We start from the raw sequence: 27,111 nt of genomic DNA, 5'->3' as shown, positions 1-27,111 counted from the left end.
AATTTTGAGCAAAGTACTCCTAACCCTACCAATGATGGCACGCGGCCGGATCCTCTCAAGGAGAGTACCCGCAACGCTATGGCAGGAGAAGATACTTATGAGTTGCTCGATATTCAAGAATTTCGTGCACTTCAAACACACATGACAGTCATGGATGAAAATTTTAAAGCTTTAAATGAAAATGTTACTAAACTCTCCACATTAGTAATTCAATTAATGCATTAGCAATCTAAGAGTCCTATTGTGACACCCACATGCATGAGCACATTGGCACACAAGGGCAAGGCCCAACTACTAATACGTTGCATACTCTCACTGCCAAAGAGGTGGATGACTTGTTAAAGAACTTCAACCCACCAGTCTTTAAGGGAGAAGACCGAGACCGCAATAAGGATACAGTTAATATCTTTCTCAGCAAGTGGGATGGAATTCACGCCTTATGGCGTACTCTGGATGCAATCAGAGCTCTGCAGACGAGCTTAACTCTTGAAGGCAAGGCCTACAAATGGTGGATTTCTCTCAAGGAGAAGAACATCATACCACAGAGTTAGGCAGCCTTTGAAGAAATGTTTAGCAAGGAATTTTTGCCTACAAACGAGGCCGATCGGAATTGGACGGCTTGGGACACATGTTCCATGCGCCAATACCCATCACTCCTTGAATATATCTCTCACTATCGGGATGTTATCCTCAAATTGGAAGGCTTCAATACCTTTCAACAAGTACGAGGGCATACGAGGTCTGACACCCGAGCTTAAGAAGTATGTCAAGACCCAAGACCCTAAAACGCTTGAGGAAGCCATAGTGAAAGCACATATTCATGATGACCCTCATGAGAAGAAAACACATAATAGTAACGTGCCGGTAATACACGCACTCAGTATGGGCACAATAAAAGAAAATTTCTAGTTGCTAATTCAGATGCATCTAAAAAACCCAAGGGGTCCAGGGGTGCTCTCTCTCCTGAGGATTTTGATAAAGCCAAGAAAGAGAAGTTATGCTTTCAATGTTTAGGAAGAGGTCATGGCAAAAAGGATTGTCCCAACGAGAAATGTATTGCTTACGGGAAGGAGAAAGCAGTGCACATGGTGCAACTACTGCCTCTTGAGTCTTCCTCAAAATTCTCCACAGTGGAAGTAACACACACTGAGGTGGTGCATGAATGCTGCCTCACAGCTTCCATGTGGCAACAAACCTTTGGACTACATGAGTTAGTACATATGCACGGATATCTGCAAGGGCACAAGGTGCACATCTTGGTAGATGACGGTGCTACTCACAATTTCATCAATTATGGATTGGTGAAAAAGCTCAAACTGCCTCAAACTCCGAGTACCCATTGCTACAAGGTAGCAATGATGAATGGACATGATACTAAAATATGGGATACTCAATGCCGAGCTATTCCATTGGAAGTACAAGGGTACTCTACTTGTTTGGATTTTCAGGTTATGAACATGGAAAGGGCTGATGTGGTTCTTGGTAGGGAGTGGTTGCATAGCCTAGGACCATCATTGAAGCATAGCTATGAGCACAACAGCTTGATGTTTGAATCCCATGGCGCACATGTGTTGTTGTTAGGAGAAAAAGATATACCTTCATCACCATTGATTTGTACCGTTGAGCTTATGCAGCTCGTTTCTGATAATGAAATAGATCAAGTTTTCTTGTGTTACTCACTGTCTCATTTTCTTTCTAACATTGAGTCTGTTGAACATTCCTCAACGCCGCATGCTTCTCTCTCCTCTATTCCACCAATTGCTAATTCTCAACAAGCAAACGTTGCTAGTCAATTACAAAAATTATTAAAGGAATTTCAAGATGTATTTCCTAATGATTTTCCATCAAGATTACCACCAACACCATCAGTACAACATAGCATTGACGTGGCTACAGGCTGTAAACCTGTTAGTAAACCACCTTACCGTATGAGTTACTCAAAGGCTACTGAGGTGGAACGTCAGCTTGCTGACTACCTTAGCAGAGGGTTTATACAACCCAGTTCTTCACCATGGGCTTCACCTATCCTTTTAGTGAAGAAAAAGGACTGCAATATGTGCATGTGCGTAGACTACCGAGGCTTAAATGCGGTTATAGTTAAGAACAAATACCCATTGCCAAGAGTAGATGAGTTATTTGATAAGCTAATTCATGCTCACATTTTTACGAAAATCAACTTGCAGTCAGGATATCACCAAGTCCGTATTCGAGTTGCCGATATACCTAAGACTGCATTCCAAACACGGTTTGGACACTACGAGTTTTTGGTGATGCCCTTTGGGTTAACCAATGCGCCCGCAACATTCATGACACTTATGGATAATGTCTTGAAGCCATATTTGGACAAATTTGTCATTGTTTTCCTTGATGACGTCCTAGTCTATAGTGCTTCTGAAGAAGAACACTTACAACATCTCGGGCAGGTGTTTGAGTTGTTACGTACGAATAAGTTATATACCAAGCAATCTAAATGTGAATTTCTAAAAGATGAAATTCATTATTTAGGGCATGTTATTTCAGCTCACGGCCTATACATGGATCAATCCAAAGTGGATACCATCAGGAAATGGCCTCCTCTAAAAATCTGGAAGAATTACAGATATTTTTAGGATTTGCATGTTTTTACCGAAGGTTCGTTAAAAACTATGCTCAAATTGTTGTTCCTTTGACGGATCAACTTAAAGGCAAAGGAAAATCTTTTCAGTGGGGATCTGCTCAACAGCACAGTTTCGATACGCTCAAGGATGCATTAGCTACAGCTCCTATATTGGCTATTGTAGATCCTTTGAAACCATTCGTTTTGGAAACGGATGCCAGTGATGGTGCTATTGGAGCAGCCCTGTTACAAGATGGACGGCCTATTGCATTTGAAAGTAAAAAGCTTGATGCAGCTCAGCAAAACTATTTTGCTTATGAATGCAAACTCTATGCAATAGTCTGCCTTAAAAACATGGCGGCATTATCTGTATGGTGCTCAGTTATTGTGTTTGACCATGAAAGCATCAAATGGTTTACACAACAAACAGATTTAAAGGGTCGAAAAGCCAGGTGGGCCAAGATCCTTCAGGAATATGACGCCAAGTTAAGGTATCGCAAAGGCCGATACAATGTAGTGGCAGACGCTCTAAGTAGAATGCCAGAGATCAATTTGCTCTTGTTCACGGAACTTTGTTGTGAATTTTTAGATTCTCTCAAGGGCAAATATGAGCATGATGAAACATATTCCAAAGTGTGGAGCCATGTTCAAAAGAGGGATCCTTCTCACTCTAATGACGATGGTGTACATTTAACCTCCACACCTAGTTCTCCTTTATCAAGTGATGAACTACAGCGATGGAAGCATTTTACCATCGACAATGGGTACCTACTCCACAAGGGGAGAGTTTGTGTACCGACGGACACGGACATTCAACGCCAAATTCTTTATGAATGTCATGATAGTCCAAGTGCAGGGCACCCGGGGATTAAAAAAACTTATGCTCTCGTACGAGGACAGTTTTACTGGCCAAGTATACATGGCTTTGTTCAAGCTTATGTTTTGCACTGCCAAAAATGTCAAGTTAACAAGGCAGAGTGCCTGAAAGCGGGAGGACTCTTACATCCTTTGGAGATTCACAATGCAAAATGGGAAAGTATCTCTATGGATTTTCTTGTAGGTTTACCAACCACTATACGAGGTCATGACTCGGTATGGGTGGTCGTAGACAGGTTGACTAAACTATGTAAGTTTATTCCTACCAAATCAACGGTTAAGACACCAGAACTAGCCAAGTTATTTTTGGACAATCTATACACATTGTATGGTTTGCCAAGTAACATTGTTAGTGACCGTGATCCCAAGTTTAACAGCCACTTTTGGGGAGCTGTATTTAAATGATTGGCTACACAACTAAACCTCAGTACAGCTGATCATCCAAAAACGGATGGTCAAACAAAACGGGTTAACCAGGTGCTAGAGGATATGCTAAGAGCATACGTCAGCAAAAAATAGTCAGACTGGGAAGAATACTTACCTATTCTCGAGTTTGCCTTCAACAGTGCTAAGCATGTCACAACAAGTTTTAGTCCTTTCATGCTCATGTACGGGTTTCAACCTAGGTCACCAGTTACGGTGGGGTTGGCAACCAAAAAACTCCAACAGGTTAAGGATTTTCTCCAAGACCACATGGATATGCTGAAACTTGCTCGTCAGAATGTCTGGCAAGCAACAGGATCGGTATAAGAAATACGTTGATGAGAAAGGTCGGCAAGTTACCTTTGAAAAAGGGGAGGAAGTCTTTTTATGTGTGCCAGAACATTCAGAAAGTCTGAAAACTGGACCGACACCTAAATTATCTCCCCGATATTGTGGGCCTTTCAAAATACTCAAGCGAGTAGGTGATCGTGCCTACAAAATATTACTACCTTCACATTCTCGCATTCATCCGGTATTTCATGTAAGCCGTCTACAAAAGCGGTTACATGAGGACGACAATGTCATTGACCAACAGGTTTTGTTCATGATTATTATGAGTTGCGTACACGTCATCACGTACGACAACGAGCCTTAATCAAGTGGAAAGACCGACCTGAAGAAGGTGCCACGACGAAAACTCTTCTTAAGGGGGGAGTAATGTCAGGACACCGGCAAGGCCGGACTAGACAAGGCAGGGCCGGGCTAGGCGGTGTGGAACGGGGAGTCCAACTAGGGCAAAGGGCCAGGGGCATGCCTATATAAAGGGTGGTTGGGTGGTGGACTCTCAGGCTCTAGTCACCCCTGTCTTACAGTGGTAATGCACCTCAATGTGCTTTGTGCGAGCATGAAAAATTGGGTTTCTCGCAATTGCCAATGCGCTCTAACTATCAGTGTAGATAGTGTCGGGAATGTCATGTCCAACACCCAAATCCGCCCTAAGGCGTCTGAGCCATACACACTCAACCATAGCTATAAATATTGCTCTGTACTCAACCTCACGATTGGAAGTGGCCACAATAGGTTGCTTCTTGCTCAACCATGAGATAATCAACTGCCGAGCATGAAATAAAAACCACTTGCATTTCAAAACAACTAGCACAATCATATTCCAAAAAAGAATGTAAGTCTGGCGGCAATGATTCCCCCCTTGGGATAAAACAAGCCAAGATGTAAAGTGCCACTCAAGTAGCAAAAAATCCTCTTGACAGCCTGCCAATGCTTAGACCCTGGGCTATGCATGAATCTGTCGACCTGTGAGACTGCAAACTGAATATTTGGCCTTGTGTTGCATACATTAATGAGGCGGCTAACATCAGTTTGATAAAGAGTGACATCTGCAGGATCACCAACATCATGAATACTCAATTTCAAACCTGTTTCCATGGGAGTGACAATAGGTTTGCAATCCTCAAGTCCAAACTCTATGTAACTTTTCTAACACAAGGCAATACCACCATCACACTGCTTAAACTATTTATCCAAGTAATGATGCAATAGCCCCAAATCCTTCATCTTGAAAGTAGAATTCAAATCATCCTTAAATTCAGCAATATGTCTCTCATTTGGTCCAGTGATCAGCAAATCATCTACATAAAGAACCACAATGAGAAGTACATCACCCTCACACTTTACATACAATGTGCTTTCTGCTGGACTGTTACGAAAGCCTCATTTGACCAAATGAGTGTCAGCCTTCTCATACCAAGCACGAGGAGCTTCAACCCATACAAAGATTTGTTACATTTGCACACCTTATCCTCTTGTCCTTTCTTGACAAAACCGCGAGGCTGTGTTACATAAACTTCCTCAAATATGTCACCATTCAAGAAAGGAGTTACAATGTCTGATTTATGTACATCCCAACCAAAATGAGCTACCAATGCACATAGAAAACACACAGTAGTCATATGACAAGTGAGAGCAAAAGTCTCTTCATAATCTACGCCTTTTTGTTGTGCATAACCTTTTGTAACAAGTCAAGCCTTATAGCGATCAATCTCACCATTCAACTTGCGTTTCAACTTGTAAACCCGCTTCGTACCAATGGTCTTTTTGCCAAGAGGCAAATCACATAAAGTCCACGTGTCATATTCTATAAGTGCATCTTATTTAGATTGCATGGCAGCCATCCAAATTTTTGGATTATGTGCTTCATCAAAAGGCAAAGGTTCCTCAACATCACATAAGCTAGACATAGCCAAAGCATAAAAATCTGATGCATAAGATGCATGGTGAGAACTTGAATGAGTACGACTAGATAAAGGTGCATCCAATTTACTGTCATGCAAAGTATGCACTAGCCATTTTGGCATACCTCTAGCATGCTCATTATCAACCCTTTCCTCATCAAGTACATCATGTACATTTGCACTTGTAATAGGCTGATCCGTAACATTCTTAGAAACCCCCATTGGCTGTACATTTGCCTCATTGGAATTTACATTCAAAATAGAGAACAAAGTGTCATAAATGTCCTGTGAGCTTACATTACTGTCTCTAGTACCTGACAGCAAGGGCTGAACAAAATCTTCCACAAACACAATATCCCATGAGATCAAGATACACTTTGTTGTGGATAATACAACCTATAACCTTTGCTTTCAGCACTATAACCATCAAAAATAATTTGACATCCTTATCATCCAATTTTTTACACTACGTTTGTGACACCAAAGCATATGACACCCATGCAAACTCTATCCTTTGACAATTACCTTTACGTTTGTGACACCAAAGCACAAAAACACTTCAAACTTTGCCTTAAGCGGATACACCCATGCATGCCTGGAGTAATCATCAATGAAAGTCACAAAGTAAAGGTAATTGTCGAAGGATAGAGTTTGCATGGGCCCACAAACATCAATGTGCACAAGTTGCAACCTGCATGTAGCCCTAACTAAACCATCCTTTGGAAACCTCCAACTCTGCATCTTACCCAAAATACACCCTTCACAAACATGTTTGACGGGTGCTTCAAGTGGCAGCAAAGAGGCAACCATATCAGATTTTTGCAAATGCAACAAGTTGGCAAAATTAAGTTGCCCAAAATGTGCATGCCAAAGTGGTCCATCTGAAATAGCCTTAGAATCTACAACTGCATTTGCAAAATTTTGGCCACACTTGTCATACAAAGTGAGCTTATACAGCCCATGGCATAAAATTCCAGATGCAACAATTTCATCACCAAAACTGAGATCATGTACTGTACATCTGCAATCCACAAATTTGAATACAAGACCAAGTCAAGCAAGTGCAGATACAGACAAAAGATTCTTCTTGATCCCAGGTACATAAAGTGCATCGACAAGTGTGAAAGAACTGCCAGTCATAGCAGTTAGCACAACCTTTCCAACTCCCTTGATCGGATAAGAGGCATTGTTAGCACAAGTGACTAAATTCCCATGAGGAACATCCTCAAGAGAGGTAAACAAGTCACGATGAGAGGCGATGTGCTTTGTAACACCACTGTCAAAGTACCACACATGAGCATCTGCAACAACTTACAAACAAGCATCCTGGACAAAAGGTCATAAGTGCACTCTGCACTAAAAAAGTCCATTCTGCATCAACATCAGCATCACAGTCTTTTTTCACAAAAGACTCAACAATAGTTGCATTTGTAGGGGACCCAAGATTCGTAGTGAAACCAGCCTCTTTCTTCTTAGCCTTTTTGGCTTTCAACTTAGGACACTGCTTGATTAAGTGATCATTAGCTTTACAATAAAGGCAATGCATCTTCTTTTTGCCCTTTTCACCAGAATTCATAGACGAATTGTTGCCAACAAAATCATTAGGAACATGTGATTTACCACTCGTAGAAGAACCATGAGAAGTGGCTACATTGTTGTTACCACCTTGTCTTTGAGCATCAATAAAGGCATGTTCAACTGCATGTTGTCTAGTCCTATTTCTTTTGGAAAGTGACTCTTGCAACAACAATGTGCATAATGCATCAAACTTGACAACTTCTGGATTTTCTTGGGTCATAAGTCTCCAAGTACTAGCAAAAGTTTGGTAAGAATCTGGCAAAGCATCAAGAACAATCTGCACAAGGGAACTGTCAAACAATACTTTTCCTGCAGAAATAAGTTGCTCATTGATATCCTTGACACCAGCAAGGAAAGTGTCCAGATCATCTTCCTCATGCATAATCTTTGACTCTATCTCTTTACGCTGCAATGCAATTTTTCCCTCAGTGCATAAAGACCAGCCAAAATATCCCAAGCCTATTTTGCAGATTTCGCTGAACGAATGTGAGGAGTAATAGTGAGCTTCATAGACAATCCAATCAATGCATGAGCCTGCGCATCTTTTACATCCCAAAGAGCTTGCTCAATCGTAGGAAGAATAGCTCTAGCGACAACAATTTTACCACCAAAACCTACAACATGTTACCATATACATGTGGTAGTGATGTGTGTGAACACACTTAGGACCGTCGGGGCATTTTTTCCCTTTTTAGGAGGTTTTTCCCCCCGTGGATTATATATATGCCCATCATTCTAGGGCTATCTATCTTTCCATTGCACACTAATACACTCTCTGTTGTGTGCCTTTAGCTTCCTTCATCTTCTCCAAGGTCTGTGTGTTTTCCTGCGACCCTAATTATAACAATTGGTATCAGAGCAGGTTGCGTCCTCCCGGGCTTAGCCATCAGCAGCTCCAGCACATGCTTGCTCACTTTCTCTGATTTCAGTGAGCTTTGGCAAGTGTTCATAGGTCGAAATTGTTTTTTGAGAGGTCTCGAAGACCTTAGTCTACTCAAATTTCTGATTCGGGCTCATTTCAACCTCTGTTTCCAATACAAGCAGTACTACACATGCTATTTTGTCATTTTGTGCAAAATTCTATTGGTGTTGTTTTTTGCATAACATGTCCCCTACACTCTTCTATGGTCTGTGCTATATATCACATCTTGTTTCCACTTTGTTTCTCCTCTTTTTGGGAAGTTTTCACATCAGGTGCATCATTTACCATGGCTGACAATACATATGTGTTCAAGATGTTTGTTGTTGAGGACAGATTGGATGGGGACAATTACCCTATGTGGGCTTATATGATGCAACATGTTCTTGTGTCGAAGGGCATCTAGAATATTGTGTAGGGTATGATGTAGGCAATGTTGAGGATGTTGTAGGTCTTATTGCAAGGATTGTTGCTATTAGACTTGTTTTGCCTACAGTTGAGAAAATAGCTGAGCAAGCTCATTGGGACGTAAAAGATGCACATGCTCATGCATTGATTGTGTTGTCTGTGAAGCACACATTACTCCCCACATCCGTTCACAAAATCTGCCAAACAGGCTTGGGATATTCTAGTTGGTCTTTATGCAAGTCGCAATGAGGCTAAAATTGCATTACTGCGTAAAGAGCTTGAATCGAAGATTATGCATGAGGAAGATGATATGGACACTTTCCTTGCTGGTCTAAAGAATAACAATGAGCAACTTATTTCTACAGGTGAAGTCATTTCAGACAATTCCCTTGTGCAGACTATTTTTGATGCCTTGCCAGATTCTTACAAGACACTTGGAGACTTATGGCCCAAGGAAATCCTGAAGTTGTCAAGTTTGATGCATTATGAACATTGTTGTTGCAAGAGTTGCTTTCCAGAAAAAACAGAACTAGACAATGTGTGATTGAACATGCCTTTATTGCTGCTCAAAGAAAAGGTGGTAACAACAATGCAGCCACTTCTTATGGTTCTCCTACGAGTGGAAAATCATATGTTCAGAATGCTTCTACTGGCAGCAATTCCTCTGGAAATTCTAGTGATAAGGGAAAAAAGAATATGCCTTGCTCAATGTTACCATATACATGTGGTAGTGATGTATGTGAACACACTAGGACGGCCGGGGCATTTTTTTCCTCTTTAGGAGGTTTTTTCCCCATGCATTGTATGTATGCCCATCACTCTAGGGCTATCTATCATTCTATTGCACACTAAGTAATACACTCTCAGTTGTGTTCCTTGAGCTTCCTTCATCTTCTCCTAGCTGTGTGCATTTCTTTGCAACCCTAATTCCAATAATTGGTATCAGAGGAGGTTGCATTCTCCCGGGCTTAGTCGCCAGCAGCTCCAGCACACGCCTGCTCATTTTTCCGATTTTAATGATCTTTGGCGAGCGTTTGCAGGTCGACAAAAATTTCAGGAGTGGTCGTAGAGCTTAGTCTGCTCATATTTCTAATTCAGGCTCATTTCAGCTTTCGTTTTCACTACAGGCAAGCCTGCACAGGCAATTTGGTCATTTTGTGCACAGTGTCGTTTTCTACATAACAGGTGCCTTACAGTCTTCTACAGTTTGTGCTATATAGCACGTGTTGTTCTGTCAGGCAAAGGGCCACCCTGGAGGTCAAGGACCTGGCCAAGGGCCGGCTACCCAGTGGAGAAAGGATCCTAGGGCCAGGAGGCTATAAAAGGGAGGTTGGACAGAGGATTCGGACACGGCATTTACCAGGGTTTTACATTGGTATCAGAGCAAGGTGGAGAGGAAGGAGAAGAACGAGCTATGGAGGAGAGGGGAAAGGCTTGCATGTTCTCTCTCTCTCTCTCTCTCTCTCTCTCTCTCTCTCTCTCTCTCTCTCTCTCTCTCTCTCTCTCTCTCTCTCTCTCTCTCTCTCTCTCTCTCTCTCTCTCTCTCTCTCTCTCTCTCTCTCTCACACACACACACACACACACACACACACACACACATACATACAGGCAAGCCATCATGGCATGGTGGACTGCCGCCGTGGGCCGGAGCCCTTAGCAGTCGAGGACAAAAACGCTTCTCCAATCAATTAGTAACATCATCCTTGTCAACCTTGGGTTTTTTTGAATTAAACCCTAAGTAAGGGTGCATGCCCACCCCGGACACACACCCCTCAAGATCTCAACATCTTGCTTCGCCAAGATCGGAGATCCATGGCCGATGAGCTTCCGAGTTTCATGAAGCACATGCCAACAGTAGAGCCTGCATTTGACCGTGGCCGTTCACGGCATGGAGTAAAACGGACACGCTCCTATGATGGAATTCATGGATGGAGTGAGGTGCATGTAAGGGCATGTAGACCACCATAATTGTGCCATGCAAGGGCATGTAGCCAAGACCGCCACACACATGCAAGGGTATGCAAGACCACCATAATTGTTCCATGCAAGGGCATGTAGGCAAGCATGCAGTTTTTCGGAAGATCCGATAGGATTGGCAAAGCATGCAATCCTCTTGGTGCAACTCGAGCGAGGCCCTTGGCAGCAGGAAGTAAGGCATCTATTGAACCAATCCAGCACGACCAGGCATGTTGATGCGAGTATTTCAGAAGGTATGCATTATCTTTCTTTTTTTTACACTTTAATATGCACTCCAAGTACCAGCATAGCTTGTGATCGTTACCATTACCATCAACATTAAACTTTTGTTGCATCTATTATTCACAAGGGTCAATCAATAGTTTGCAAATCCAAATCAAGCGCGGCTTGCATACAAATTGCCTCTCTAGCATCTCAAGGAGATCGGCATAGTTTATTGCTAAACTTAGACTTACTCGCCTCCGCTTACAAAGCCGACACGGGTTTCTACAAGGCATGGTTGTCTAGTAGTAGAGGCAACTCTGGCATGGACTGTGCCTTATAAGGCAACGGTAATTGGCAACGCCGATCATTCTTTCAATTCTAAGCAGCAGGCAACCCCGAAATGGTGAAGTTGAATCCACTGTCGGCCTTTCACTTATTAATCACATGCCTCGATGTTCCGTAGGTTGTATCCTTGCAGATTGCAGCCTTGCTTGGTGTTGTATATCTGTAATAAGCCTTGCTCACATGAAATTTTTATAACAACACTCATAATTACCTCCATCAATGCGTCTCAAATCAATCAGTAACATCATCCTTGTCGTAATCTCTTTGTTGGGATTACTCCGTGCTGGAAGAAATGGCCTTGCCATTGGCTTCCCAATTGCAAATGCTAGCATGAATTTTATCCGCCTTGGTCACGACATCATTCTTTGAAATCCGAGAGTCATGTTGTCTTTGATTGAGTGGTAAAGACGTGTACAATTTCACAGCAGACCGACTATGAAGACGATGCTCACGGCGGCCCTTGATATGCTCAAAGACCACCACGGTAGAAACCAAAGGGAACCAGCGCTACAAGGCGCTTGTGTTCGGGCCCACCATGGCAAAACCCTACACCTTGGATGCTTTGCAGAGCCCGTGACAGTGGCCTTTGGCGCATGATGACATGCAACAAGCTGGAGCATAGTCGCCGCTCATCCATGGGATGTAGCTTCGCATGCATAGCATGGGCTGCAGCCCTACAGCAGGTCAAGGCATGTGATTAATAAGGTGTGCATAGTTTTTTTCCAGTTTGTTTGGCAAAATGTTACAAACCATGTTGTATATTTCTATCAAGCAACAAAGGTGAGTGCAATTTAAGCACTCCAAGCACAAGCACGGCTCATAAGCACTCAAATTTTGTTGCATACATTGATGGCAAGGGCCAATTTTCATGGCCTATTACTGGACTTGTTGAAGGTAGCAAGTTGTTTGGCATGGCCGACTCCTTGTTACTGTTTGTACACGCTGACAGAGGATGCTTACCACACAGTACTGATTAATTGCAACTGAAATTGCTCGACACGGTCGATTCTTTTTGTCATGATATCTTCAGCCACATCCGTTGGCTCTCAGCACAAACATATTTATGTGAAGCAAGGCTTCAATTTACGAATCTTGCATTGAGATTTTTCCCGTTTGGGGTATGCTATGAGCACACGCCTTTGGGGAATTTTTCCATATGCCTGCAGGATATTTCAGGCCAACTTTCTCTCGCGCAATAGAGATGGTTATGATCTACATTTGACCGAGCTTTTCCTTCTACATCTCCAGACAACTGGTTACAATAGGATGACCAGGTTAGACCATATTCAGTATTGTTTATTTCTCCATGTTTATACATTTACATTGGAAACTACTGCTTTGGTGCGAAGCACATTGCTTTGACAATTTTACATGAAGCAAGGCTTTTCCCTTGTGCCAAGGTACTACCCAATGACTTGGCATCATGGGCAGTGGCACACAAGTTTGGGGAATTGGAAAAAAGGGAATATCACTCACAAAATCCCTACCAGTACATCTGGGCAAGGCACTTATGGTTTTGGCTCTCATGTTTGAGGCCATCATTTTTGCCAAGGGCTTAAAATTCTGCATGCACGGCATGCTAGCTAGGTAGATTCGATTCTACCACCTCATGCAATATACTTTCGCTATAACCCCAGACACTTTGTCACAGACAAGATAAGTTCTAGATTGTTTAACATGATTTTTTTTTGTTACTGCCAACGCACAGAGCAAGTCGCACACAAAGTCGGTTCTTGAATGTTGGAACTGCGGCAAGAAGGGCCACGTCAAGAAGGATTGCTGGTCCAAGAAGACGAAGGAGACCGAGTCTCAAGATAACAAGCCAACATCGGAGCCCAATGTGGCAGGTAAAGTAGAGCAAGATGCTCTAATTCTCTCATTAGACAATGTGTCTAATTCGTGGATAGTGGATTCCGGGGCTTCATTCCATGCGACACCACACAAGCAACATTTCCAAGATTACACCAAAGGTAATTTTGGGTATGTATACTTGGGAGATGATGAAGCTTGTGAGATTGTCGGCAAAGGTACAGTTTCTGTCAAAACTGCTAATGGAAATGAATCAAAGCTTAAAGATGTTAGGAATGTTCCTTCTCTTCCAAAAAATTTGATCTCTACAGGACAATTGGACGATGAAGGTCACAACATTGCATTCGGAAACAAACAGTGGAAGATCTCAAAGGGATCTTTGGTGGTTGCCAAGGGAGAAAAGGTCGGTACACTTTACTTGTGTACTATCAGCACGCAACTTTAAGCTTGTGCAGCAACTACAGAAGTTGACAGTGCGGTGTGGCACTACCGGCTTGGACATATGAGTGCCAAAGGAATGCAAATCCTTCAAACAAAGAAGCTTCTACCAGGTTTGAAAGAAGTGGACTTAGAGTTCTATGAAGATTTGTTTATGGTAAACAAAAGAGGGTAAAATTTCAAAAATCAAGAAATGAAAGAAAAAATAAAAAAGTTGAGTTGGTTCATTCTGATGTTTGGGGACCTGGAAGTACACCATCACTTGGTGGCTCATTATACTATGTAACATTCATAGACGATGCGACTAGAAAATATGGTTTATGTCATGAAGAATAAGTTCGATGTATTTTCTATAGTTCAAAGGTGGAAAGCCTTTGTGGAGAATGAAACAGGTACCAAGGTTAAATGCCTCGGATTCGACAATGGAGGTAAATATTGCAGCTAAGCTTTTGAAAGCTTTTGTGCTAGCAATGGCATTCAATGGCAAAGGACAACCCCAAGGACACATCAACAAAATGGGATTTCGAAAAGGATGAACAAGACAATCATGTAGTGGCACGAAGCATGCGGCTACATGCAGGCCTACCACTTGAGTTTTGGGCGGAAGCTGTAAGTACGTCTATGTACTTAATCAACCGGTCACCCTCAATGGCATTGGATGGGGGAGTTCCAGAAGAGGCATGGACAGGTAAACCGGTGAATTATGCATTTCTCAAAGTGTTTGGATGTGAGGCTTTTATGCACAGAGGCAGAAGCCTTAGATCAAAGCTAGCTGCAAAGTCCAAAAAGTGTTTCTTCATTGGCTATGGAGAAGGTGACTTTGGGTATCGCCTATGGAATCCTGAAGATGGTAAAATCTTAAGGAGTAGGGATGTAATTTTTAGTGAACAAAATATGTACAAAGATTACTTGAAAAGAAAACAAACAAAAGAAATAGGTGATGAGTACATGGAGCTTGAGGACGATGAAGACTCAAGGACTACAAACGATGACAATGTGCAACAACGTCAACCAAATGAGGAGCCTCAACCTATTCCCCGAAGATCTACAAGAGCAAGTAGACCTCCAGAAAGGTTTGTTCCTTCTTTCAACCATCTCTTGATCTCAGATTCGGAGAGCCGGAATCATACGAAGAAGCTATGCAACAAGAATCCAAAGAAGAATGGACAAAGAGCATGCAAGTGGAGATGGACTTACTACATCACAACCAAACATGGGAGTTGGTTGAGTTGCCTAAAGGTAAGTGAGCACTTCAAAACAAATGGGTGTACAAGATGAAGGAAGAATAAGGTGGGAAGAAAAGGTACAACTCTAGGCTTGTGGTAAAAGGGTTGTCTCAAAAGAAAGGTATTGACTTCAATGAAATATTTTCTCCTGTTGTAAAAATGAAGTCTATTAGGCTTGTCTTAAGCCTTGTGGCTTCTCATGATCTAAATCTTGAGCAAATGGATGTAAATACGGCATTCCCTCACGGTGACTTAGAGGAGGAAATTTACATGCTTCAACCAAAGGGGTATGAAGTAAAAGGTAAGGAGAAAATGGTTTGCAAATTAAAGAAAAGCTTGTATGGTTTAAAGCAAGCATCAAGACAATGGTACTTGAAGTTCGATTGATGGATGTTAGATCATGGATTCAGAAGATGCAACTTAGATCATTGCGTCTACACAAAGAATTTAGGAGATGGGAAGTTCATCATCCTAATGTTGTATGTTGATGACATGTTGATTGCAAGTGCTAACGTGCAGGACATGTCTAAATCTTTTTCAATGAAAGATTTAGGTGCTGCAAAGAGGATACTTGGTATGAAGATATCAAGGGAAAAGACGAGGAAGACAATAAAGCTATCTCAAGAGGATTACATCAAGAAGGTACTAGAAAGGTTTGCAATGCAAAATGCAAAAACGGTTTCTTCACCTTTGGCTGGTCACTTTAAACTAACCAAGGATATGTATCTAAAGACACAAGAGGAGATAGCCTATATGTATAAAGTTCCATATGCTGCAGTGGTAGGTTCTCTTATGTTTACTATGGTTTGGACAAGGCCAGACATTGCACATGCAGTGGGAGTTGTAAGTAGGTTCATGGACAACCAAGGTAAAGAGCACTGGCAAGCTGTGAAGTGGGTACTTAGGTATCTAAAAGGGACAACAACAAATGCTTTGTATTTTGGAGGAACTGATCTTTTTCTAGAAGGGTATGCTGATGCAGATATGGCAGGTGACAAAGATACTCGAAGGCTATGTCTTCACGATTGGAGGCACAGCATTAAGATGGGCTTTAAAGCGTCTCACTTTCTACCACAAAAGCAGAGTATGTAGGAATGACGGAGGCAAGCAAAGAAATTTTGTGGCTTCACAGATTCTTAGAAGAGCTTGGATCCAAACAAGACAATTGTGTCTTGTACAATGATAGCCAAAGCGCTATCCATCTTCCGAAGAACTCACCCTTTCATTTAAGGACAAAGCACATCGAGGTGAAATATCACTTCATACGCACTCTTTTGGAAGAGGGATAGCTAAAGCTAGGAAAGGTGCATACAAGTGAAAATTCTGCAGACATGTTTACAAAGGTAGTCAACAAGGAGAAGTTGAGCTTTTGCTCATCTTCAATCGGCATTCAAGGATAAGAAGCCAGGATGGAAAGCAGTCACATGTTTGGTTTGGAGATCAGACTCCAAGTGGGAGATTGTTAAGTATGGAGCCTGATTTACCCCTTGTAATTTTTTTTGTTAAAAACGCACATTTGTAAGGCCCCCGTTATGAGGAGAAGCCACGTACTGAAGAAAAATAACTCGCCGGAAAGCAAAATTTTCACGCCCAGTCTTGAACCCGCCGAAATATTCCTTTTCGTCAAAATATTATGGCCAGACGGCGGCCGGAAAATGGTCAAAAAACGACCGGTCAGTTGGCCGGTGGCCAGTGGTCGGAAGTCAATGGCCGAATTCAAAAGCAGACTTGTCTTCTCAAGGTCGGCACACATGGGCGGATTGGAGGGTCCGATTTGGACTTATCTACACAAGGGCAGCTACACATGGCTGCCTCTCATGAGAGAGGGTAGCCCTTTTGGCCTATAAAAGGAGGCCATTTCTACACACATTTCATAGTGTGAGGTTGATGCAACAAGGTGGGTGTGAGGCGGTGAGAGTGAAGCAAGACGGGAGCTCCAAAAGGGTATAATCCCTTTGTAACCTACTTCTTGTTTTGAAATACTAAAGCCATTGAGTGGCTGCTTTCCCGTGGACGTAGCCCACATTGGGTGAACCATGTATATCGTGTGTACTCTCTCTTTCTCTCTCTCTCTCTCTCTCTCTCTCTCTCTCTCTCTCTCTCTCTCTCTCTCTCTCTCTCTCTCTCTCTACTCTATAATCTCGTGTGTGTAAATTATATCTCTCCATTAGGTAATCTACTCAATTATCTACTTAGCTACGTCATATTTCCTAACACCTACAGGGTAGGTGGGGCAAGATGTGACTTGTGTTTTCTGTTACCTCCCTCGATGAGAGCGCTATACAACCAAATTGTTGCATGCTTATAGGATAAGTTGCATGCTACGCATAAGATGCACATGAGCATGGGTGCAGTATATACAAGGCAGTAACTTAAGGAACGTTCCTCAGCCCAGCATTCTCTCTCTCTCTTTTTTATTTCTCTCAAAGAATAATGAAAACTTTCTAAGAAGCTTTTGAACATGTTTGTTTGGGAGTCTGCCTGAGCCAAGGTGCTCTAACTCTCAGCTAGAAATAGGGAAAGATTCCATCTAAATTAGTCTTCATCGCTTCGTTGATTGAACACTAATTGCCATAAGGGCTATGAACCACACACGCTAGCTAAGAGTCATTGTCAGATCTTGAGTAAGACCCAACTATTGGCATTCCTTGGGTGATTGCTCTTAAGATCAAACAGATCTGCCTAGTGGAGTACGCATCGAACATCTCGACGTTAATGGACAAGCAAGCGTCTTGTCATTACGGATGTTTAGGGTGTCATTTTTGCACTACATATTTTTAGTGCGAAGATCAAGTTCAGTTTTTGATCATCTTAAACTCACATCAGTTGATCTATGCCACGGATTCTAGAGGCAGCAAAGAGTTGAGATAGCATGGCTATTCATACGAGCTAGGCATCTCACTTGTGTGGATCTCTTGCTCTCTCTATAGCACTACGAGTGTCTATGGCATCACAGTTTTAGGGTAATACCCAGCGGGTGTTTACTAAATCACCCCATAGGCATTGAGAATCATAGTTTGATCTATCCCAGTTGTACTTTCAAGGAAAAAAGTTCGCAATCTACTAGGGGTAGTGGACAAATTCAACTTTTCAAGTTGATTCCAATCATTTTTATACACGGTCGACTATGTTGGTTACCGTTACCTGCAAGTTGAGCAGATTCTATAAAGGGTCTTACCAAGGGGTTTGACTACGTAGATTATAACCAAAGGGTTTGGATTGCGAAGGCAACACCCAGGGTACCCAATGCAATGTTGCTTGGGTTTTTTTTTTACAAGGTGGGAGACGTGCTCCTGTGCATTTGAATATGGGTAAGTCAACATATAGTTCAATCCCCATGTACGCATCTATTGATTTGGTGTTATTCCATTTTTAAGTATGCTTTGTTTGATTTTTTCAACTCGTATAAATACAATTGAATGTTTTAGAGAGATTCCAAGGGCATGACGGACCAAAGTCTTTTGGGCCGTCGTGTCAAATATACAGTTCTGCATTATGCTATTATGAACCCACTTGTAGGTTTCCCTTTGGCACATGTTGTCACATGGGATACAACATGGTGTAGGAACTCAAGGAGTTTAGTTTAGCCAGTGTGGAGCAATGATAAAGAGGGTCCCTCTCACTCTTGTCGCAGAGTGTTTTGCAGTTACCTCCACACACAAGTGCATCTTGTACTTGATGGATGTCGCTTTTTCGGCTATCCTTATTTGAACATATTTCACATGTGGCGAATATGAGTCTCTGGGGCTAACACTGGCGCCTAATTCCTAATGATGTGTCGTGAAAACGTCCCTACCTGCTGGTCGTATCCGTTTATTGGACCATTTGGAGCACACCGTATTAGGAACAATTTCAGTGGCCAGAAATTGTCGCGTATTAAGTACAGCCTTGTTCCGATTACAAGTGTTGTGAAACCACCTTAACGGAGGGTCGTTTCTACATATAGCCAAGTATGCTACGTTCATGAGAACATCTCATGGTTGGTACCTAGGTGTGACTGAGTTATCATATTCTATTTTGGTCCAACTTTTGTTGCCAGGCTTTCTCGTATTATGTACCGTGAAAAGTCTCGTCATGGAATTGCGGTTTGGATAAGTTTGTGTTAAATGCATGCACACTAGGTGTTACGGGCCCTAGTGTTTAACACTGATTTATTTGGAGCGGCATGCAAATTCATGGACTTTATTCTTTCTGTCCCTTTTTGCACTGCAAGTGCAATCTCTACTGCAGATTTATTATGAGTTTACACCCTGCCATACAAGGTACTGGCTCAGGATGGGTGTCTGTGATTGGATGGTTTAAACTCTATGAGCTTACTCCAATCCAACCCGCTTTCAACCTAGTTGGTTGTCTCCACTCCATATTAAATATATGGTTGGAAACTCAATGGTTGAGTCCTAATTTATCGTTAGTCGTGGAAGACTGTCTGTAAGTGGTTGGGGGAAAGCACCTCACTCTTACTGTTGCTATTCATCCCGTGTTGGATGGACAGCTTACAAATATTTTTTGCTAAAGGATCTGCTAAGAGCATAAGTTAGCACAATGCATTCTGAATGGGCAACTCTCTCCCTATTCTGGAATTTTCTTCAGTAAGGTTTTCAACTTTGAACACATGTTGTGATGGGGTTGGATACCGTTTCAATAGTTTCATAAGTCAAGGACTTAATAGGTGTGCTGACAAAGTATATTGGCAGGTAACCTTCATTAGGGGTGAACATGTAGTTCTGTGTGTTCCAGAACGTTCAAAAGTCCGACATGAGGACACTCCCTATTCTGGCCCTCAGTAGCTATGAGCTTTTCTAGATACTCACGTGAGTTGGAAATCTCGCTCACAACTTCATGGAAAGTTGCGCCAAGGTTTTCTTGTATTTTTCTAGTATCTTCAGAATGTATGAAAACTAGTTATTTCTTTAGACACCTCTTAGTTGTTGGAATTATGGTTGCAGAGAAACGCACACGGCTTGCAGAAGACGAAGGAAGCCCAAGGCACACAATAGAGAGTGTGTTACTTAGTATGACATGGAAAGATAGATAGCCCTAGAGTGATGGGCTGGAGTCAAAGATTATGCATGAGGAAGATAATATGGACACTTTCCTTGCTAGTGTCAAGGATATCAATGAGCAACTTATTTCTGTAGGTGAAGTCATTTCAGACAATTCCCTTGTGTATACTGTTCTTGATGCCTTACCAGATTCCTACCAGACTTTTGCTAGTACTTGGAGACTGATGACCCAAGGAAATCCTGAAGTTGTCAAGTTTGATGCATTATGCGCATTGTTGTTGCAAGACTCACTTTCCAGAAAAAACAAAACTAGGCAGTGTGGAATTGAACAAGCTTTTACTGCTTCTCAAAGAAAGGGTGGTAACAGCAATGCAGCCACTTCTTATGGTTCTGCTGCGAGTGGCAAAACTTCTATTCCTAATGCTTCTGCTCGCAGCAATTCGTCTAGAAATTCTGGAGATAAGGGCAAAAAGAAGATGCGTTTCCATTATTGTAAAGCTAATGATCACTTGATCAAGTCGTGTCGTAAGTTGAAGGCCAAAGAGGCTAAGAAGAAAGAGGGTGGTATTACTGCAAATGCTGGTTCCAATACAAGTGTAGCCATTGTTGAGTCTTCTGTGAAAGGAGACTGTGTTGCTGATGCTGATGCTGAATGGGCTTTTAGCACGGAGTGCGCTTACAATCCTGTTGTACATGATGCATGCTTGTCAGTTGCTGCAGATTCACATGTGTGGGATTTCGACAGTGGTGCTACAAAGCACATTACCTCACATCGTGAATTGTTTACCTCTCTCGAGTCTGTCCCTCATGGGAATTCAGTCACTTGTGTGAACAATGCCTCTTATCCAGTTCAAGGAGTTGGAGAGATTGTGCTTACTGCTGCAAATGGCAGTTCCTTCACACTTGTTGATGCACTTTATGTACCTGGGATCAAGAAGAATCTCTTGTCTGTATCCGCACTTGCTAGACTTGGACTTGTAGTCAAATTTGTGAATGACAAATGTACAGTTCATGATCTCAGTTTTGGTGATGAAATTGTTGCATCTAGCCTTTTGTGCCGTGGGCTGTATAAGCTCACTTTGTATGACAAGTGTGGAAAAAAATTTGCAAATGCTGTTGTAGATTCAAGGGCTATTTCATATGCAAAACTTTGGCATGCACGTATTGGTCATATGAATTTTGCCAGTTTGCTGTGTTTGTGCAGAAATCTGATATGGTTGCTTCTTTGCCGCCTCTTGAAGCACCTGTCAAACATGTTTGTGAAGGCTGTATTTTGGGTAAGATGTAGCGTTCTAAGTTTCCAAAGGATGGTTCAGTTCGGGCCACATGCAGGTTGCGGCTTGTGCATAGTGATGTTTGTGGGCCCATGCAAACTCTGTCCTTGGGCAATTACCTGTACTTCGTGACTTTCATTGATGATTAATCCAGGCATGCATGGGTATTTCAACTTAAAGCGAAGTCCGCAGTTTTTATGTGCTTCAAACAATTTCTGGCTAACGTTGAAAATGTCTCGAAATGTACTATGGACACCCTCCATTCTCATCGAGGGGGAGAGTATATGTCTCATGAATTTAATGCATTTCTGGCTAGTCGTGGGATAAAACACCAATGTACAGTGCATAATACACCTCAGCAAAATGGTGTTGCTGAGAGGAAAAATAGGTCACTGACGAAAATGGCACGATGTATGGTCAAAAGTCAAGCTTGGCCGCATTCTTTTTGGTTTGAGGCCATTATGTGTGCCACTTATATACTTAACAGGTGTCCTACGAAAGCTTTGCAGTCTATTACTCCATCTGAAGCATGGCATGATAGAAAGCCTTCCATTGAGCACATGCGTGTTTTTGGCTGTTTGGCATATGCTTTGGTGCCACAAACACAGCGCAGAAAATTGGATGATAAGGCTGTCAAATGTATTTTTGTTGGTTATAGTGCTGAAAGCAAAGGTTATAGGTTATATCATCCGCAAACAAAGCGTATTTTAGTTTCACGAAATGTAGCCTTTGTGGAAGATTCTGTTCAGCCCTTGTTGTCATGTACTAGAGACAGTAATGTAAGCTCACAGGACATTTATGACACTTTGTTGCCTCTTTTCAGTGGTGGAAATACGAATGTAAGTTCCAATGAGGCAAATGTACAGCCTATGGAAGTTTCTGAAAATGTTACAGATCAGCCTATTACTGATGCAGATGTCATGATGTACTTGATGAGGAAAGGGCTGAAAATGAGCAGGCTTGAGGTATGCCAAAATGGCTGGTGCACACTTTGCGTGACGGTAAATTGGATGCACCTTTGTCTAGTCGTACTCGTTCACGCTCTCGCCATGCATCTTATGCATCAGATTGTTATGCTTTGGCTGTGTCTAGCTTACATGATGTTGAGGAGCCTCTGTCTTCTGATGAAGCACAGAATTCAAAAAATTGGATGACTGCCATGCAATCAGAATATGATGCACTTATAGAAAATGACACATGGACTTTATGTGATTTGCCTCCTGGCAAAAAGGCCATTGGTACAAAGTGGGTTTACAAGTTGAAACGCAAGCCAGATGGTGAGATAGATCGCCATAAGGCTCGACTTGTTGCAAAGGCATAGATTATGAAGAGACCTTTGCTCCCACTTGTCGTATGACTACTGTGTGTTTTCTATGTGCATTGGCAGCTCATTTTGGTTGGGATGTACATCAATCAGACATTGTTACTGCTTTCTTGAATGGTGCCATATTTGAGGAAGTTTATGTAATGCAGCCTCGCGGTTTTGTCATAAAAGGAAAAGAGGACAAAGTGTGCAGATGTAAGAAGGCTTTGTATGGGTTGAAGCAATCTTCTCGTGCTTGGAATGAGAAAGTTGACACTCATTTGGTTAAACGAGGCTTTCGTAAGAAACCAACAAAAAGCACATTGTATGTAAAGCATGAGGGTGATGTACTTCTCATTGTGGTTCTTTATGTCGATGATTTGCTGATCACTGGACCAAATGAGAGACATATTGCTGAATTTAAGGCTGATTTGAATGCTACTTTCAAGATGAAAGATTTGGGGCTGTTGCATCATTATTTGGGTATACAGTATAAGCAGTGTGATGGTGGTATTGCCTTGTGTCAGAAAAGTTACATAGAGACATTGCTATGTAAGTTTGGACTTGAGGATTGCAAACCTATTGCCACTCCCATGGAAACAGGTTTGAAGTTGAGTCTACATGATGCTGGTGATCCTGCTGATGTCACTCTTTACCAAACTGCTCTTGGCTGCCTCATTTATGTATGCAACACGAGGCCAGATATTCAGTTTGCAGTCTCAAAGGTCAGCAGATTTATGCATAGCCCAGGGTCTAAGCGCTGGCAAACTGTCAAGAGGATTTTCCGCTACCTTAGTGGCACTTTACATCTTGGCTTGTTTTATCCCAAGGGGGGATCATTGCCGCCAGACTTACATGCTTTTTCGGACTTAGATTGGGCTGGTTGTTTTGACACGCGAGTGTCCACAAGTAGTTTTTGTTTCATGCTTGGCAGTTCATGTATATCATGGTTGAGCAAGAAGCAACCTACTGTTGCCACTTCAAGTTGTGAGACTGAGTACAGGGCAGTCTTCACAGCTACGGTTGAGTGTGTATGGCTCAGACGCCTTATGGATGATTTGGGTGTTGGACAGGACACTGTCAACACTATCTACACTGACAGTCAGAGCACATTGGCAGTTGCGAGAAACCCAGTTTTTCATGCTCGCACAAAGCACATTGAGGTGCATTACCACTATGTCAGGGAGAGGCTCTCAGCAGGAGAGATCAGCTTGGCTTATGTGCCAACACAGGACAACCTTCCAGATCTTTTCACAACGGCATTGTCTCGTGATAAGCTTGAAGCTTTCCACAAAGCTTTGGGTTTACTCCCCTTTGTGGATTGATCATGTCCTCAAGGCATGGCACTTCCCTTTACTCAAGTGCCAGCTCTCATTCACCGCATCACTCCAGGGGAGATTTGTTACCATATACATGTGGTAGTGATGTGTGTAAACACACTAGGACCGTCGGGGCAATTTTTTCCCTCTTTAAGAGGTTTTTCCCCCCGAGAATTGTATATACATCCATCACTCTAGGGCTATCTATCTTTCCATTGATATTCTAGCAGCTCTTTACGCAGCAAAGCAATTTTAACCTTATTGCGGCTTGCATAAAGACCTGCTAGAATATCTGGCATCACTCTAGGGGGGATTTGTTACCATATAAATGTGGTAGTGATGTGTGTGAACACACTAGGACCGCCGTGGCATTTTTTCCCTCTTTAGGAGGTCTTTTCCCCCAAGATTTGTATATACGCCCATCACTCTAGGGCTATCTATCTTTCCGTTGATATTCTAGCAGCTCTTTACATAGCAAAGCAATTTTAGCCTCATTGCGGCTTGCATAAAGACCTGCTAGAATATCCCAAGGCTGTTTTGCAGATTTTGTTGAACAAATGTGAGGAACAATGGTGTGCTTCACAGACAACGCAATCAATGCATGAGCGTGCGCATCCTTTACATCCCAATGAGCTTGTTCTACTGGAGGCAAAACAACTCTAATAGCAGCAATCCTTGCAGTAAGACCTGCAACATCCTCAACATCGCCTGCATCCTCAGAATCAGGACGTACATCAATGCCCTGCACAATATTCCAGACGCCCTTTGACACAAGAACGTGCTGCATCATATAAGCCCACATAGGGTAATTGTCCCCATCCAACCTGTCCTCAGCAGCAAACATCTTGAAGACATCTGTGTTGTTGTCAGCCATGGTAAATGTTGCACCTGATGTGAAAACTGCCTGAAAATAGGAGAAACGGAACGGGAACAACACATGGTATATAGCACAAACCGTAGAAGACTAAAAGGCACCTGTTATGCAGAAAACGGCACTAACAGAAATTTTGCACAAAATGACGAATCTGCCTGTGCCGACCTGCCTGTAGTGGAAAGTTTTAAGACACCGGAAAGGCTGGACAAGACAAGGGTAGGGCCGAGCTAGGCGGTGTGGAACGAGGAGTCCAACTAGGGAAAAGGGCCAGGGGCTTGCCTATTAAAAGGGTGGTTGGGTGGTGGACTCTCATACCCTAGTTTCCCTTGTCCTTTCACTGGTATCAGAGCTCAGGGGAGAAGGGGGAGAAACAAGAAGGAGGCATGGAGAAGCTTGCAAGGCGAGCACTTCTTGGATCTTCTCTCTCTCTCTCTCTCTCTCTCTCTCTCTCTCTCTCTCTCTCTCTCTCTCTCTCTCTCTCTCTCTCTCTCTCTCTCTCTCTGTGTGTGTGTGTGTGTGTGTGTGTGTGTGTGTGTGTGTGTGTGTGTGTGTGTGTGTGTGTGTGTGTGTGTGTGTGTGTGTGTGTGTGTGTCTCTCGTCAAGCATGGCGAGTCCGACCCGACAGGAAAACCGCGCGGGAAGCATTGCTTGGATGGTGGAAGCAGCTAAGGCGGCCAAAGTTATTTGCGGTAAGTCTGGCTCCAGAAAGGAGCGCCCAGGTCTCATATGCAATTTTCGTTTCTGCATGGCACGCTGAAGAGGGCTGTATAGACCAGCGCGAGCATTTTCACTCCCGGTTGTGTCTGCTTTGTGTTGTCGTCGCCATGGACTCCTCCTAGTTCACACATTAAGAAGGTTTTTTATTTGAGTTTTGGTCATTTCAATTTGGGCCATTTGTGTAAGGGTGTTCTCCCATAAACCCTCGACTCGTGGGGAATCCACTTGCTTGGCAACCTTGGCAAAGGACCATTCCGACACAGACACCTCGACAATAAGCCCTAGCAAGGTCATCTTGGCATGGTCTGGCATGGTCCCAAAATTGGCAAGAATCTCATGAGCGTCTCTACAAATGGATTCAAGGACTATTAACCGCTTGACTTGGGAACTAGAAACTGGCAAGACTATGAGCCAAGATTTACGTATGAATTTTCTCATGGCCAAGTGGCCGATAAGGCAAGTTGAAGTACACACTTCCTAAGGTTCTCGTCTTGATTGAAACTCCTTTGAATTTTATGACAATAAGGCCAGTGGGTACGACTCTCTTATCAGGTACGCAATTGATTTTATTTTATTTTTTGCCAATGTACTCGATAGATAGGGCATGCACAAGACATGTATGCTGCCATGAAAGTGTTTCCATCATTGTGCAATAGAAAACTCAAGTATATGGTGAGGCGGTCTGGGGCAGGCAACGAGAAGAGTGGCCTCTAAGCACCCTTGTAGGCTCCCGTGATGCTCAATTGGGTTGGGGTTGGAAAAAACAACAAACACACACACAAACCCGCAACCTAACCCTACACAAATTTGGGGCACCACCTAGTTTTGGATGCGCACTAGGACGTGTAAAGAGAGAGAGAGAGAGAGAGAGAGAGAGAGAGAGATAGTGCTCGGGCTGCTTTGAAATGTATCGGCAATGATCAAGCAAACACAATTATATATGTAAGAAAGAGAGAGAAGAGGGAGGGGGTGCTTGTTGCATTAATACCTTCTTACAAATCTGTCATGACCGATCAAAGTGAGATTAGTATTTGTTCAACATAGCTTGAGTAAATTTCACCACGACACATCACAAGAAAAGCCACCCCAATCACTATCTTAAGGCCAGGGGAGTCCTCTCCACCCTGTCGCCCTCTTACAATATGTGGGATTTATGGCTAAATTGATGACAACACCCAGACACAAGCTATCAAGAACTAAAAATATCACCAAGACACTTACACGTCATTGTTGTCCATTACTTCACGTTGGAATAGAGACAAAGTATCCAAGCTTAGTCCAAATCCACCCTCCTTGATTCAGCAAATGTTGGGCTTACACTAGTAGGAGGAATGATAGATTTTCCACTCTCAAATGAATGATCGCTCTCTCTCTCTCTCTTACAATGGCATAGAGTTCCCGTGCTAATCACCCCTATTATAACACATGCACAAGCATACGACAATGAGCTTCCACTCAAGAGCTCCTTCTAGAGAGGTTGAGCTTGGCTTCTCAAGCTATAGCATAGTGCTCTTGCTTATGGCTCCCCCTTTGTGCTAGCTACACCCTCCTTTTATAGCAATTTTGAAGGCTA

Source organism: Adiantum capillus-veneris, chromosome 1, assembly GCF_014529385.1.
Source record: "Adiantum capillus-veneris isolate H3 chromosome 1, ASM1452938v2, whole genome shotgun sequence".
Lineage (NCBI taxonomy): Eukaryota > Viridiplantae > Streptophyta > Polypodiopsida > Polypodiales > Pteridaceae > Adiantum > Adiantum capillus-veneris.
Note: the sequence above shows the minus strand (reverse complement) of the source record.